Raw genomic sequence first — 17,220 nt, 5'->3', positions numbered from 1 at the left:
CCACTCTGCTATTCACTAGCTCTGTGAGCCTGGCCATCTTCTTGCCTGGCTCTGAGCCTTAGGGTCTTTATCCACAAGATAGAGACAATCATACCAACTTTATAAGGCTACGTGGTACTTAAATAAAATCATTTCTCTATGGGATCCCTGGGTGGCTCAGTGGTTTGGCACCTGCCTTCAGTCCAGGGTGTGATCCCGGAGTCCTGGGATCGGGATCGAGCCCCACATCAGGCTCCCTGCATGGAGCCTGCTTCTCCCTCTGCCTGTGTCTCTGCTTCTCTCTCTCTCCATATCTCTCATGAATAAATAAATAAAATCTTTTTTGAAAAATCATTTCTCTGAAGCACCTGTAAACACTCACTAAATGACAGCTCTTTCAACTGCTGTCTCCCACCTCCACCCCTGGAAGCAACATTCACACGGCCTCCCCGAGGGCCTGAGTCCCCGGATTTCAGGGAAGTTCACCTTCCAAATATTAAGGCCACGTCTGTTCTGCTATTGCTGCTGCTGCTTGAATTCACAGACTTGCTGAGCAGCTGGAACAGGATCAGCATGAAAATTCAAAAAGAACTCGAGTCCCGATGCATGTGATAGGGTAGAGGCTAGAAGAGTGGTCAGTCACCAGGGGAAGTATCAACTGGGAGGGGCTTGAGGGAGCCCCCGGACCTAGGTGATGGCCACTTGACTGTACATATGTAAAGACCCATTGAGCTGCACGCCTAAGATTTGTGCCCCTTACTGTATGTAACTTACACCTCGATTTTAAAAAACCCTCAAGTTTTCCACAAAGGTCTAGGAACACATGTGCACACCTGTGCACTCTCAGGCAGTCCCTGCCCAGACGACATGCACGCAGATGGGCACCCCCACAGCGGTCACCGCAGTCCACCATACAGGCAGTTCTCCTCGTGCCAGACCCATGTAGAGCCACATGCCCACCTGGGCAGGTACACTTGCACAGATGGACACACAGCCGCTGCACACCAGGGGATCTGTAGCAAGAGTTGCTGGAAAAATATGGAAAGTCATCAACAGCTCCACTGACACAGGGAGTAGCCAGCTCCCCACCACGATTTCCAACACGGAGAGGACACCTCCTAGTGTCTGTGGCTGGGCTGTTGGAGGCATCCACAGCCTTGGTGCTGCTTCGGCAGGAGTCTCATCAAATCAGCAGGTGTCTACACAGCCTGCAGCACCAGGGGGTCTGCAGAAAGGGGAAGCCAAGGTCCCGGGAGGAGGAGAAGGCTCTTGTCTGGCTCTACCCTCCTTCCAGGCCAAGACTGTGCCAGCCCAACCCTGGAGTCAGTCAGCAAGTGTGTGAGTCCCCAAGAAGCAAGGATGGGAGAGAGGGAGTCCTGGGGGGCAGGAGGCTGGACAGGGAGTATGAGGCGAGAGGGGGGGCGGTCTTTGTGGCAGGACGGTGCAGTGGTTACGCAAGAAGTTTGGGAACAAGAGAGCTCTGCTTTGCCCCCTGGCTCTGCCGTTTATTAGCTGTGTGACCCTGGACAGGTTACTTAGCCTCTCTGGACCTCAGTGTGCTCCTCTATCAGATTGAGATAATAATACTACCTAGTGGGATAACATTACACGGTGGGAATGCCAGGGGGATACGGGATGGGGGTGTCAATTGACATCACACGTGCCCCTGAACACAGAAAGTACTCAACAGCTTGAGACCCTTTTATCAAGGGCAGGACGAAGCCACTAGATAATGAGTGTCCCACGGATTGTAAAGTGACAGCCCATGAGCCCAGATGCAGCCCATACGTGGAGTCCGGCCCAATCAGTGCGTTTCTTTTTCCTTTTAAAATTGTTATTGGGGGGATCCCTGGGTGGCGCAGCGGTTTGGCGCCTGCCTTTGGCCCGGGGCGCGATCCTGGAGACCCGGGATCGAATCCCATGTTGGGCTCCCGGTACATGGAGCCTGCTTCTCCCTCTGCCTGTGTCTCTGCCTCTCTCTCTCTCTGTGTGACTATCATGAATAAATAAATAAAATCTTTAAAAAAAAAATTGTTATTGGGGATCCCTGGGTGGCGCAGTGGTTTGGTGCCTGCCTTTGGCCCAGGGCGCGATCCTGGAGACCCGGGATCAAATCCCACATCGGGCTCCTGGTGCATGGAGCCTGCTTCTCCCTCTGCCTATGTCTCTGCCTCTCTCTCTCTCTGTGTGACTATCATAAATAAATTTTTTTAAAAAATTTTAAAAAATAAAATAAAATAAAATAAAATAAAATAAAATAAAATTGTTATTGATGTCTCAAAATCAAATATCATATCAAAATCCACATTTTCTGTTTCTCTTGAAGAGTTCAAATATTTGGCAACCCCGGTCTGCATCCCCACCTGGTGACTACCAGCCAGAGCCAGTTCCAACTGCCTGCCCTGCTCCACCCAGCCCTGTGGCACCAGAGATGGCACTTCGTGGCTCAGGGCTCTAGGGAGGGGACCCACCTGGAGTCACCCAGCAAGTCAGTGGCAGAGCTGGAAGGAGAACTCAGGTGCCAGATCCTAGGTCCTCCCGGAGCACCGATGAGATGCCAAGGGGAGAAACTGGCTGTGTTCCGAAAGTTCCTGCACCTACAGCCCTTACCTGAGAGCCAAGATCATCACCAGGCCCATGACTTACTCCTCTGAGCCTCAGTTTCTTCATCTGTAAAATGGGATAATAATAGGGTGATTGTGAGGGCAAAATAAAGTAAAGAAGCAGGGATCACAGGGCAGCACCCGGCACACAGCAACTGCTTGACCAGTGGCAGCCAACACGACTGTTCTTAGCCCCACCTGACAGAGGGCTGATGAGATTCACATAGCCAGTGATGGAGCCAGGCTTTGGAGTTCTTTTTTTTAAGATTTTATTGATTTATTTGAAAGAGAAAGAGTACACAAGCGGTGGGGGCGGGGCATGGGGAGAGGGAGAAGCAGACTCCCTGCTGAGCGGGGACCCTGATGAGGGGGTTTAATCTCAGGACCCTGAGATCATGACCTGAGCCAAAGGCAGACACTTCACCAACTGAGCCACCCAGGTGACCCCAGGATTTGGAATTCTAACTCAAGCTCAAGGTAGGACTGTCTGGCTCCAAACACCAGTGGTCTCCATGCACCAGATAATGACTGAGGACCTCCTGTGCCCTGGGCACTGCACTGCGGCAGACACTGGGCCTACGGCACCAAACGGACAGGTGCCCAGCTCAGCCTGAGAGGCAGGAGAGGGGCAACAATGAAGCGGCACTCAGGCCCTGGCAGCAGTAGGTGCCGGGGGAAAGCCAGGAGAGCGTTGTTGAGTGTGTCGAGGGGACACAGGGGGCACCCTGCCCCCAGGGAGGTGACATTACATGGGAACCTGAAGCTGGGAAGGACCCAGCCATGTGGCAACTGAACAGGAGGCAGAGTCGCCGCAAAGGCTCCCAGTTGGACTAAGGCTGGTGACTTCCAGACACAGGAGGAAGGCCAGCGCGGCCGCCGCAGAGTGAGGAGAAAGGTGAAGAGGAAGTGAAGTCAGAAAGCTGGGTGAGGGTCCCATTACCGAGCAGCAGAGCACCCAATTAAAAATAGTAGTACCCATGCCGCCTGGGTGGCTCAGTCAGTTAAGCATCTGACTCTTGGTTTTCGGCTCAGGTCATGATCATAGGATCAGGGTCATAGGGTCGAGCCCCCTGTCAGGCTCCATGCTCAGCGGGGAGTCTGCTTGAGGTTCTCTCTCGGGGCAGCCCGGGTGGCTCAGCGGTTTAGCACCTGCCTTCAGCCCAGGGCCTGATCCTGGAGTCCCGGGATCAAGTCCCGCGTCGGGCTCCCTGCATGGAGCCTGCTTCTCCCTCTGCCTGTGTCTCTGCCTCGCTCTCTCTCTCTCTTTGAAAGAAAGAAAGAAAGAAAGAAAGAAAGAAAGAAAGAAAGAAAGAAAGAAAGAAAGAGAAAATAATAATAGTACCCTCCACTCTTCCCTAGGGCGTGCACCCAGACCTCTACCGCGATACCTCATGTCATCCTCCCCAGGCACCTACAGCTACAGCTGTGAGCTACAGCTCACTGACCCTATCTGTCAGGGGTCAACACTGAGGTCCCAAGTGAGGCAGGGACTTGCCTGAAGCCATCCTACTGGGGGAGATGGGTGGAGGCCTGGAACTCCCATCTGACCCCTAAACTAGGCTAAGCCAGACTGTCACCCGGTTCCCTCTACCAGGGGACACACCACAGACCCCCAGTCTTCATGTGATCAGAACAGGAAAGGGACCATTCTCCAGCCCACACAAACCTCTTCCTGGGACAATAAGGCTCTAATGGCCCCGTCCCTGGTAACACCAGGCTTTCAGCCCATGGGCACGGACATGCACAGCACACACACACACACACACGCCATATACACACATGTGCACAAATGTGCACATACACGCATATACAGCAGCCCAGCCAGGAAGAAGCCCTGGGGAGGGTGTAAGGGGCAGTCAGAAGCTACCGGTAAACCTAGCTCTAAAGGCAAGAATCTTTCCTGCTTTCATGTCCCCTCCCCCCCCACCACCCCCACTTTATGCTAGAGAATCAAGGGCAAGACAGTGGCAGCAGCTCCTGGGGACTTGGGGGTGGGGAAACCAGTTTAAAATATGGTGATGTCACCAGCACAAGGCACCTGCTGATGGACACCAACGTCACTCTCTCTCTCTCTCTCTCTCTCTCTCTCTCTCACACACACACACACACACACACACCCCTGAGTTCCCATTTCCTAGCTATCAGGTTGCAGTGACTCTGCTGCTCCAAAACAAAACAAGAAACCCAAAGACTGAGTCAGCCGGATGGGGCGAGGGGCTGAAAATATGAAACCCCCCTGCTCTCCACCAATGATCACCCCCAGTCCCCACCTACAAGCCAGAGCTGGGCTGGGAGGACCCTCCCTGGAGAGCAGCTCACCTCCCAGCCCCAGGCATTGACAGGGCCCCGTCTCTGATCCAGGGCCCCGAATTCCTGCACTGTGCCAGCTCCCTGCCCCACACAGGGCCTCCTGTCTCATCGGTAAGGCGTGGGTGGATGATCTCTGAGGGTCCTCCCAGTTTGGATACTCCACCTTTTATGGACATTTGGTCGCCAGCCCCAGTGGCCGGAGTCTCCAGAGCCGCAGGTGCAGTGCCAGAGGGAAGGCCAGCAGGGGACGCGCAAGCCTCGTAGACAGGAGGTGGGCTCCGGGAGCGGGTGGAGGTGGGCGCCGAAGGATCCTGGAAGCAGAGCTGACTAGTCCCCCTCCCCACTTAGTTTTCCTGGAGCTCTGCACAGCTGCAGCGCGGTCCTCTCTCCCCTGGACAACCGCCTCTCCCAGATGCTTCAATGGCTCCACGGTGCCAGTTACAGGCCTGGCCCCGAACAGGTACCGCAACGCGTTGGTAGATGGATGGGGAGAGCTGCTCCAAGCAGCCCAGCCGCCGTTCTCCAAAAGCAAGTAACACGGCAAGGAAAACCTCTGGGGAGGAAAGCATTTTAAAAACTAAAACACTTATTGACACTTGGGTAGACACTTGTACCCGGTGTGATGATCTTATTAAACTTACCAAACCCCTTTGGGGCAGGTACTAATGCCCCCATTTTACAGAGGGGTACACTGAAGTTTCAAGACAGCCAAGTACATTGCCCAAGTCACCCAAGCACATCAGTGGAAGAAGCAGGATTTGAACTCAAATCCGTTTACTTTTCATCGTACTGTTACTCAAACATCTCAACTCTGAGCTCACCCTCCTCCTGACCCCCCAGCAGGGTCCTCTGTGTGGGCCCTAGGAGCAGACAAATGCATGCAGCCCCACCCCTCCTGAGCAGGCTGGCAGCCCAGGTCCTAGTTTTGCATAACCCTATCCTGACTCTCAACCTAACCCAAATTCTGGAGAACCTAATTCTGATCCCCACTAATAACAGCTAAATTTACAAAGTGCTTATCACATGCTGAGCACTTTGTTGTTTTTCTTTTTAATATTTTATTTATTTATTCATGAGAGACACACAGAGAGAGAAGCAGAGACACAGGCAGAGGAAGAAGCAGGCTCCATGCAGGGAGCCCGACATGGGACTCCATCTGGGGTCTCCAGGGTCGAGCCCCAGGCTGAAGGCGGCGCTAAACCACTGAGCCACCCGGGCTGCCCAGCACTTTGGACGCAACATTTGTGATCCTCACCAAAACCCAACATGAAGATGTCATCCCCATTTTACAGAAGAGGAAAGAGATTCAGGAAGGTTAAATGATGCCCGAGGACACACAGCAAAGAGATAGCACAGGGGGTGGAATTCCAGCCCAGGGCTGTCTGTTTGCACACCCCAGCTCTTAACTGTTACTTAAACTCACTTTCTCCCGTCCTCCCCGTGGCCTCTCTGGCCATGCCTCAGCTCATTTGTCATCCGGAAAATGTGACGACCCTGCTCACACCCCTCACAACGAGAATCAAGGCCACGACCCCAAGCCCTGGCTTCACTTTGATTTTCTAGGATTCTCCTCCAAGGATGGGAGCTCTGATGAAGCCGAAAGGAGCACCTTCCCCCTCTCCAGAAGCAGAGGGGTCCCCAGATCCTTGTCCTAAACACTCCCTGAATCACGGAGATCCTGACTCTCTGCCACCATCCCCTCTGGGCTTGGGAAGGCCTTTGAAGAGCTCTGTTTTTTCCATCTGTGAAATGATGTTAATAGTATCAGGATCCCAGGGCGGCCAAGGGTATTCCCTGGCACACTCAGGTGTGTATCTGTGCTAGCTCCCTTCCCTTGAACCTCCTAAGGCCAATCTAGAGACCTAGCTAGCCATGGGAAACCTCCTATTTATTTATTCACTCCCTCATTCAGCAAGCCTCTGTGCATAGCTGATCCATGCCGGGCTCTGTGCTGGGAAGAACGAGGCCGCAGAGAGGGCTGGTTAAGACTCTAACTCTGCAGAGAGACTGGCAGAGGGCATATGACTTAAGGGCATATGACCTTGAGCAAGTCACCTCACCCGTGTGTTTCCACTCACCATCTATAAAATGGGGATGAATGTGGCCCCTGCCTCCAGGGTGGTCAAGAGAAGTGGAAATCATGCAGGCAAAGTCTTAGCACCATACCTGGCACATAGTAAGAGCTTAGTGGTGGCAGCTGTTCGGATATTATTGGGCAATGTTCAAAGTCTGGGAGAGAAGGGGCTGCTAATCAACTAATCTTCAAACAATAGGATCACTGGGAATTCCCGGCCACACAAGGTGATGGGGGCACACTGGAAAAGGAGCAACTAGTCCTGCCTGGGGAAGTCAGGGAAGGCTGCCCAGAGGAGGTGCCATTTGAGGGATAAGTAGGATTTCACCAGGAGGATAAAAGAGGAAGGGCATTCCTGGCAGAGAGAACAGCAGTTTCAGAGGCTCAGAGGCTCTTGGAGGCACAAGGAGACGTTTACTGAAAAGTTGGTTGTGTCTGGGGAAGTTTGGGGACACGGAGCTGGAAAGGGGGGTGGGAGGTGCTGGTAAAGAGCCGTGTTGGCCTGTCTGGGGAACTGGGACCCTCTCCTGGGGCAGCAGGGGGCAGGGAAAGACTAGATCCAACTGGTCTTTGAGAAGAAGGATCCAGGTGGCCGCAGGGTCTGGGAGGATGGTGCATGGACAGGATGGGGGGCAAAGCCTGAGGGGCCACGCCTGAGCTGAGATGGAGGGAAGGAAGGGGAGGGGAGGCTCTAGGTGATGGAGGAGCAGTGTTCACACTCTCAGGCCCCAAGACCCCTTACAGGAAGGAGAGACTGAGACAGGGCAAGGGACTGGGGTGACCATGACTCCTGTCAGCCGGGACCAGAGTTGAGGCTGGGGGGGGAGGGGGCTGCCAGCATACTGAGTCACTCACTGGCTTATGGGATTGCAGACAAATTGCTCTCCTTCTCCACAGCTGGGCAGCCAAGGGCCCTGCATTAAAGCCGCACTGTCCATCAGCCTCGGAGCAAGAGCCCAGAGCAGGAATGGGCAGGCGCAGAGGAGAGAGAAGCATGACCCTGGAATTGTCAGAGTCGGCCCTGGACAGGCTGGTGCTCAGAGCTGATCCACAGGGAGGGGGGTGGTGCTTGGATGCTGGAGCTGGCCAGCCAGCTTCGTGTCCTAGCTTAGCCTTTAATGGCTATGTGACCTGGGGCCACTTCCTTAACCTCTCTGTGCCTCAAATGGGGATCATCATAGGGCCTACCTAGGACAGAGGGTCGTCTTGGGGGTTATTAAATAAAACCCGTCAGATGCCGGGCATGTCGCTGTCTTGGCAAGGACTGAGTGGTACTGTCTGTGCTGACAGGGCCACTGATCCTGTCTCAGCCCTCAGCTTTCCAAGGCTCCCGGAGGCAAAATCCATGCTTGGCATCAGGCCGTTCACCATGAGCCCGGTCCCCCCCCCACCCCCCACCAGCCTGCCCCTGCTCCTACCATTCTGAACTCCCAGCAATGCTTCCTACAGCTTATGATGGTTCACCCCCCACACCTTTGCCCGAGCCTGTCCTCCCACCCTCATCTAGTCCCCTTGTCCGTCATTAGCTCTTCGTGGTTTCTACAGGGGGCCTCAGCTAAGAAACCCTGTCCTCCAGGGAACCCTGGGTGGCTCAGGTGGTTTCGCATCCGACTCTTGGGTTTCAGCTCAGGTTGTGATCCCAGGGCTGCACCCACCTCTGTGCTCAGCAAGAAGTCAGCTTGGGATTCTTTCTCTCCATCTACCCCTTCTCTCTCTCTCTCTCTCTCTCTCAAATAAATAAATAAATAAATAAATCTAAAAACAAAAAACAAAGACATCCTGTCCTCTAATTTGGGGCATCCTTCGTGCCCCTCCATCCCTGACCATTCGGGGTGGCCACCTCCTCTAACTGTGCTCTCGGAGCTCTGGCCTAACACTTGCCATTCGTGGTTTACATGTGCGCTTGTGCACTCCCTTACATGACCGATGAGTCCACATTCCAGAGCACAACATATCTGCGGCATCAGCTGGTAGTGGGCAACTGAGTGAGCGTGTAAACACTAACAGGACCCTACAGAAGCGCTGGTTAGTAAGCACCTCTGTGCCAGATGCTCTGCACCCGCCACCCTATTGGGTCCTCACAACTGCCTGGTGGCACCCACCTTACAGATGAGGAAGTCCAGATTCAATGCAGGGACCGTCCAAGGCCACCTAGGCAAGAGGGGGCAGAGCACAGATGACAATCCAGGTCCCACTGCCCTCTGCCCAGTTCCTAACCACAGCCCCCTCTCCCCCTCCCCCCACCTCTGGACACCTCCCCAGACCCCGCCCACCACTGCAGCTCACAGAGCACACTGAGATAAGGCGTCCTTGGCTGGCAGAAGCCACAGGGAACCACAGAGACTTGAGCTGCAACAAGCTGCCCATTTCCTGCGCTGGCCTGGGGGCACCGTGAGGATCACCCACCCAGGTCACAGCAGCTGACTGCACACTTGGCTCCCCAATGGGACCTGATGTTTAAGTGATAATCTGCATAATCATCATCTAGATGGACCCCCCCCCCCCCCCCCCGCCCCTTTACAGATGAGGAAGCTGAGGCTGCAGAAGCTGAAATGCCTGCCCAGGCTCCGGTGTGAGTAAATGACAGAGCAGAGGCTCAAGTTAGTGTTTTCTGCAGGAAACCTAGCACCTTCCCCCAAAACGCTGCCCAAATAGCGCTTACCCTTGAGGTCACCGAATGCATCAAGGTGCCACTCCAAGTGACAATAGCCAGCACTCACTGAGCACTCACTGTGCACATGTCCTGAGCTGCACTTGTACTAACGAGGGTGCTACGATTAACCCAGGGGGAAACTAAGGCACGAGTCGTTTAGACGCCCTCCTCAAGGACGCACTGCTAGTAAGAGGCTGGGCCGGGATGCGAACCTGGGCTGGGGGCAGCCTGGGTGGCTCAGCGGTTTAGCTGCACCTGCCTGCAGCCCACGGCGTGGTCCTGGAGACCCAGGATCGAGTCCCACGTCCCGCTCCCCGCATGGAGCCTGCTCCTCCCTCTGCCTGTGTCTCTCTCTCTCTGTTTCTCATGAATAAATAAATAAAATCTTTGTGGGGAAAAAAAAAGAACCCGGGCTGGCCGACCTCAGCCCCAGGGCAGGCGGGAGCGAGGCGGGCCTCCAGTCGGACCGGGTCCTGGAGCGCGCGGACCCCGCCATCCGAGCTGGGCGCCTCCCCGCCCCCTCCTGCGCGCGCCCCTCGATCCGGGGACTCGGAGGTGGGCGGGGCAGGGGGACGCACCTCCCACCCCGCTCGCGCCCGGGGGCCGCCCCGCCGAGGGGAAGCTGTCGCCCGATGGGTCCCCGAGGGGTCCCCGGGCTCCCAGGGAGCGCGATGCCTTAGTGGCAGGGCCGGCTGCGCGCGGGGTGGGGGACCGGGAGCCCTGGCCTCCCCGCCGGCCTCGGCGCGTCCCCGCTCCTGCGCTCCGAGGTCACCTCCCCTCCCGGTGACGGTGACGCGCCCCCACCGCGGGGCCGGTGCGCCGTGAGCTCGGCTGCAGCCCCTCCCGGGGCACCGGCGGGTCATGAGATCTGGAGATGGACGGAGGTGGCAGCCCACGTTTGCGCCTCGCTTCCCGGTGCAGCGAGCAGGCTCCGCGCTTTAACTGGGACAGTCCCCCCCGCCCCCCCAGCCCCCGCAGGACCATCAGCTACGGCCAGGAAACTGAGGCCCAAGGTCATGCACTAGTAAATGGCGGGCATCCATTTTCTGGAAGTTTCCTCCACGCCGGAGAAGGAGAGCAGCTGTCATTTTAAACCTCGCCACCTCCCTGAGCATCAAAGAAAGTTAATGAGCTCTCCCATCTTTTGCCCATTAAATCCGAGAAGTAGAGACGACCCGGATATGACCGGAATAGTTTTCTCGGTAAAAGTGGGCTTTGAACCTGGAGCTAAACTTGATACCAAAGGCCGGTTCTTGCCACCCTGGGCTGAGACCTGTGGAGGGAACCATGGAGCGCAAGCAGCGGTATCAGGAGCCCCCCACCCCCACCCCTAGAATAAGTGGTATCTGTATGGGTCTTTTTTTTTTTTTTTAATGATAGTCACACACACAGAGAGAGAGAGAGAGAGGCAGAAACACAGGCAGAGGGAGAAGCAGGCACCATGCACCGGGAGCCCGATGTGGGATTCGATCCCTGGTCTCCAGGATCGCGCCCTGGGCCAAAGGCAGGCGCCATACCGCTGCGCCACCCAGGGATCCCTGTACTGGGTCTTGAAGGATGAGTAGGAGTTCACAAAAGAGGAAGGAGAGAGCCAACAGCCTCAGAATCCCTGAGGACCCGCCCTGATCATCCCTCTTAACTGCTGGAAGTCAATTCAGTCTGTTCAGCTCTCCCAGTCTCCATTTCTTCATCTGCAAAATGGGAATGATAGTCCTAAAGTTGTCAGGATTGAGTGAGATCCTGCAAGTACAAGTGCTTGAACAACTGTCCCCAGACGGGTGCGACAGTGCCTGCTGAGCACCAGCTGGCAGGGTATGGGCTGCCTGGAGGGCTCATCAGCTTCTCCTGGAAATGACTCTTCTCAGCTCATAAAAAAAGCAAAAAAAAGCAGACAAATGATATTCCTAGTCTATCGATGAGCAAACTGAGAGGCCCAGCGAGGTTAAAGGACTGACACAAGGTCACACAGCGGTAACTGGCAGCAGCAAGATCTGAACTGAGATTCATCTGACTACAAAGACCATCGCTGTCTCACTGTATCGGCTCCGACGGCTGCTCCACATCCCACGGATTGACCTTCACCATAACCTTTCTCTCGATATTGCACATGAAGCTTTACATTCTTGCAAATAACGTTCAGCTGAGCATCTTTGTGCACAGACCTCTGCCACGCTTTACGTTATTTCCTGAGACTATCCTCAGAGAAGGTTATTGGTTCTAGAGGTACAAACGTTTTTATGGCTTTTGCTAAATATTTTCAAGTTGCTTTCAAAAGGGCTGCCGTTTTGCTGTCCCACTTGCAACATATAAGACATGTTTTTGCTGGATCCCCACCAGTTTTTTTTTTTTTTAATCTCCCAAGTGTCCAAGATGAAAAATGGTATCACATCGTGGTGTTGGCATGCGGAGGAGGAGTAGTAGTAGTAGTATTGCCGATGAAGTTTTTAAGGCCTGGAAATTTAACAGGATGTGTGTCAGAAGTCGCAGGCCTTGGGAGGGACTGGAGTCAGGTGGGTAGGCAGAAATGTTCATTTCTGGCTAAATGGTTGAGAAAAGGAATGCACGGCCAGGGCCAGGGCGGGCAGCGGTTTCTGGAGCCCGGGGGCAGCTTGCGGCAATTGTTCTTTCTTCTTTCTGGAACATTCTTTCCTGACTCCTCAGCAGCTGATCCTTCAGCTCTCAGCTCCAGCATCAGCTCCTCTGAGAGATCCCTCTCCACCTCCCACCATTATAGGTGCCACCCTCCCCGTGTCTCTGATTTATTTTCTTCACAGCCCTCAGCATACCTGAAATGCTTATTCATTTATTTCTGGGACCGTTATCTGCCTCTGCCTCTGCCTCTAGAATGTGAGCCCCTTGGGAACAGGGCTTGGGCTTCTTCATCTGGTGCCCGTATCCCCCTCCTAGAACAATGCTTTTAATGGATTAATTGCTTCCACTTGTGGGTCATCTTGCTGCCAAGCAGGGCTGCTCCCGTCGGCATCCCAGTGCACAGATGCGCGGATGCAAGCTGGCCCCTTTTCTGGCATCCCTTCCCCATGCCCCCAACACCACTCACACGCGACCCTGTGTGCCTGCAGCCTTTCCCGAAGTCTCTACCTGCCATGTTGCTCAGCATCTCTCCTGCTGTGACTCTGCTGCCCAGGTGTCAGGGCTCCCCCTTCCTTAGGACTGCACCTCAAAATTCCATTGCCCTACTATGTTAGATTAGATCAAGTTCACTCTCCTCTCTGACCTGCCTCTGGAGACCTTCTAGCATCCCTGCTCCCAGAAGAATCATCTGCCCCAGGTACCTTGTGCAGAGCAGGACAAGAAAGCTGGCAGAGGCATCCCAATGACCACTGTCCCCTTCTCCCACTGGGCTCTGCACAGCCAAGGGCATGATCTAGTATTTTATCTCCCCAGGATATGGACAAACCACCACAATCCCATGCCCTACCATAGAACCAGAGTGGGAAGTAGTAGAGACTGTTTTGGGTTTTAGTAATTTTTTGCTCTCTGTCCTCCAACCGTATCTACAATAATCATCACCTAATAGTATTTCTCCCTTGGAGCCTCCCAGGAGCTTCGTGTGTGGGCAGGAGCTGTCTCTCTGATTTTAAATGGCAGAGGCCATCTTCCTTCTTGCCAGTTTTCCTGTGGGCGAGGCCCCAGTGACCCAGTGGAACTCCAGAAGCTACCATGGGGTCCCTGCTGCCAACGCCACTGAGATCACCAGCCAGTACTTCTTGGCCGAGCTGTGTTAGGATGATAGCCTCAGAGACCCCAGGGAGTGGGGCTCTCTTGGGTTCAGGTGAGTTTCTATGTTCATGGGGAGAAAAAACTGTTACCTTTACGAGACAGATTGACCTGAATGAGTGGTTAAAAATGCGAGGCAAAGCGAAGAAGTAATTTCGGTGCTAATGAGTATTGATTACAGAGAGGAAACGGGTTAATTGAGTGAGTTGGTAAGTTGGTTGCTACGGTAACATCTCGCCTGGAATAAAATCATCACCACGGAGAGTGCAAACTGTATCTCTGGGTAAGGACCAGAGGGGTCGCAGAATGTTTTCTGTTTGGGGACCAAGAATATGAAACATTAAGAGATTGGAGAGTCCTGGAGAAGAGGAGCTTAGAGTCTTCCCTTTGACCAAGGTTAATGCCTTCCTACCATGAAGGGCTGCACTTGATGCTTCGAACAGAAGCCTCCCTGCTCGCTGGATCTCGTTCACAAGATACAGGAGAAATTTCGGGGCGTCTCTCTCTCTCTCTGTCTGGTGAGTGGGCATGTCATCAACTTTCCATTGGAAATAACGGGAGGGAGGAAAAGGCACTATTTTCCTGAGATTTAAAAGAAAAGCCGAGGTTTGGGGCGCCTGGGTGGCTCAGTCAGTGAAGCGTCTGCCTTGGGCTTAGGTCATGATCTCAGGGTCCATGGGATCAAGCCCCACGTCAGGCTCCTTGCTCAGCAGGGAGTCTGCTTCTCCCTCTGCCCTCCCCACCCCCATTCTCTCTCTCTCTCTCTCTCTCTCAAATAAATAAAATCTTTAAAAAAAAAAAAAGCGCCAAGGTTTATTTGTAGAGAAGTTGGTAACAGTTGTGCTTAGGAGAGAGGTAAGGTTGATGCCTAAGGTTTATAGTTTTTACTTGGCGTTTAACACATTGGATGGTGTTAAATGCTAAAAATAAGCCACTGGATGGAACAAGGCAAAACTGACATCCCAGTCAAGCAAATGGTCAATACCTTGAGTCACATGTGTTATTCACTAACTTTCTTCTTTTTGTCTTATTCACATATCCTTAGTTTGTTTCCCTGCCCCCTTGAGTTCCTCAACTGGTTTTACCCTATTATATGCATATTATATAATTTGGCAAGCCCCCTCAAATCCTTTTTTGGAATGAGATGAGTAAACATAAACAAAATCTGATTTCTTTGAGGTGTTGTGATGATAACATGGATGTTTTTAATAGAAAAACCAAAGAAACTGAATCAAGATTTATAGTCCACCTCTGAGTTTTCCCTACCTGGAGAAGACCTTTCTGATACACCTTGTATCATGTTTACCTGTTTACAATGAACAAAACTCCAGTGTTAATATCTAAAAATATATGATAGACCTTGGGATGCCTGGGTGGCCCAGTGGTTGAGCATCTGCCTTCGGCTCAGGGCACGACCTTGGGGTGCTGGGATCGAGTCCTGCATCAGGGTCTCTACAGGGAGCCTGCTTCTCCCTCTGCTTATGTCTCTGCCTCTCTCTCTGTGTCTCCCATGAATAAATAAATTTTAAAAATAAAGATGGGAAATTTTTTAAAAAAGATATGATAGACCTCTATTTGCAATGATCAAGGGAATGAAACTGTCACAACCCATAAAAATGTGAGAATTTTTTTTTTGAATGGGTGATGTCTGGCTGTAGCCTCTGTGGGAAGGTTAACAAAAATAATAATAATAACTAGGATAAATCTGTCTGAACTGACATGGGTGAGATGTGATTTAATCAAAATCTTGCTGGACTATCACACGGTAGACCGTGCACAGCTGAGGACCAAGGAAAACAGGAGGGCAGCCTCCTAGGCGTAAGACTTCTTAATGCATAGGAAAGATTTCAAATAACCTGTTTCTCTTAGTGCATATCACAGGTATTGCCTTAGTGTTTTAAAAATTACAGATATTTCTCTATGCAACGTACATTTTTTTCCTAACAAAATTGAGTTGCACTGTACTTTTTGAAACTTGCCTTTTATTTACATAATTATGTCATGATTATCTGTTACCAAGGAGTTCCCTCTACAGCGTCATTTTTTTTTTAAGATTTTATTTATTTATTCATGAGAGACACAGAGAGAGAAGCAGAGACACAGGCAGAGGGAGAAGCAGGCTCCATGCAGGGAGCCGGATCCTGGGTCTCCAGGAGCACGCCCTGGGCTGAAGACAGGCACCAAACTGCTGAGCCACCCAGGCATCTCTACAGCGTGATTTTAAAGGCTTCATAGAAATCCATTCTATGAGTGAAATATATTTTATTTATTTGTCTATTTTTGCACATTTGAGGTAGAGGAATTTTTGGTTTGTTTTGGGGGTTTCGTTTTAGGTTGGAATTTGGGGAGGACTTGGGGATATTTTTTTTGCTAATATAAACAATACTTCAAAATCATCCTTGCAATTAAATCACTGGCACATCCATGATTATTTCCTTTGAGTAAATTCTAAGAAGGGTAATTTCTGAGTCAATTTGTATGTAAATTGTAAAGCTTTTCGTAGGTATTTCCAAATTGCAGAAAGTTTTAAAAATCCAATTTACACCTAGAAACCATGTTTTTAAAAAGTTAATTATTTAACTATACAGAGAGAGAAGTCAGAAGATAATATGAGCAAAGTTATGAAAGGCAAAACCGTGCATGGTCTTACCACCCGGACAGTCTCTGTTACCAGTTACAGATCCACCACCTTGCTGTCTCACTCCCTCTTTCTAGCTCTTGTCTCTTATTTGTCTCTCTCTCTGACTCTGTCTCTGTCTCTCCTGGGTCCCTGTCTAGCCCTCTGTCTCTGTCTCTTTCCCTCCCAAATCTCTCCTTCCCTCCCTCCCTCTCTCCTGTCTCTCTGTCTCTCCCTCTGGGTCTCTCTCTCCTTTTCTTGCTGTCTCCTGTGTATCTCTCTTTGTTCTGTGTCTGTCTCATTGTCTCTCTGTCTCTGTCTCTCTGAACAGACCTGGGGGCTCACCTCGCTCAGACTTGTAACCCCAGGCGACACTATTCATTCCCCGTGCCTAGGCAGGACCGGGAGCTGGCAAAGCATTTTCACATGTTATTATCGCCTCTTCCAGGTGAGCCCCTGAGGGTCAGAGCGCCCCTCGTTCCTTGCCAAAGGCCCACAGCTCAGGAGCTGGCCGTCAAGGCTCCCCGCTGTCCCGGCCACTCTGTGAGACCACACATGTGCCACCAACACACACGCACCTGCCTGTGCTATCCCCCTCGGGGATGTGTGGCTGCAGGGTCAGGCAGCTACACTAACACATAGCCCGCCCGGCTGTCCCCAGGACGCCCAGGGCCCCTGCCCAGGAAAAAGCTAGAAAGGACGCAGCTGCCTCTCCCCTTGGCCTCCCTCTGCACCAATCTGCCTCTTTCAGCACTCTGCAGTCCTGCCCCTCAGGGTGCACCTCTTCCCTGCCACCCTCCTCCCCTCTGCTCCCTCCTCCCCAGGCCACCAGGTCACCAAGCCTCCCCAGTGCCTCCTAATTCTTGCACCCAGCGACTGGGTGGACCATAACGTTGCTTCCTGAGATGCAGACCCAGGGCGGTGCAGAGCCCAGGGTCCGCTGCCCTGACCCCAGCAGAGTGCTCCTGGACTCTGGCACATGTGACACCCACCACCTGCTCTCCAGAGCCTGACACACCACACACATCGTCCACCCAGGTGTGTGGAGCGGATGCCCAGGTGTGCTCTGGGCTCTGGCAGTCCTCCACCCCCTACTTATCTTTTCCTCCCTCCTCCTTCCTCACATCCCTCTGGATTCCCCTCCTCCTGCCTCTCCTCTGTTGTCTCCTGCCCCTCTCTGTCTACACTTTCTCCTTCTTTGGTCTAATCAAGCCCCAAGGCTTTACACACCACGTCTACCCTCTCA

At 52.8% G+C, this 17,220-nt stretch overlaps 1 long non-coding RNA gene across 1 annotated transcript; it reads right to left on the bottom strand.

The window, feature by feature from the left end:
- Positions 1–2,831: 2,831 nt before the first annotated feature.
- On the bottom strand, positions 2,832–10,156 carry LOC112660428 (uncharacterized). Its single transcript, XR_003136918.3, has 4 exons — positions 9,629–10,156; positions 9,069–9,117; positions 5,056–5,445; positions 2,832–3,845 (listed from the first exon to the last, which is right to left on the bottom strand). It is a non-coding gene; the product is annotated as an uncharacterized LOC112660428 (long non-coding RNA).
- Positions 10,157–17,220: the final 7,064 nt, after the last annotated feature.

The sequence above is a fragment of the Canis lupus genome, chromosome 2, assembly GCF_003254725.2.
Source record: "Canis lupus dingo isolate Sandy chromosome 2, ASM325472v2, whole genome shotgun sequence".
NCBI lineage: Eukaryota > Metazoa > Chordata > Mammalia > Carnivora > Canidae > Canis > Canis lupus.
The sequence above is the reverse complement of the archived record's forward strand: the minus strand, read 5'-3'. Positions and strand labels throughout refer to the sequence as shown.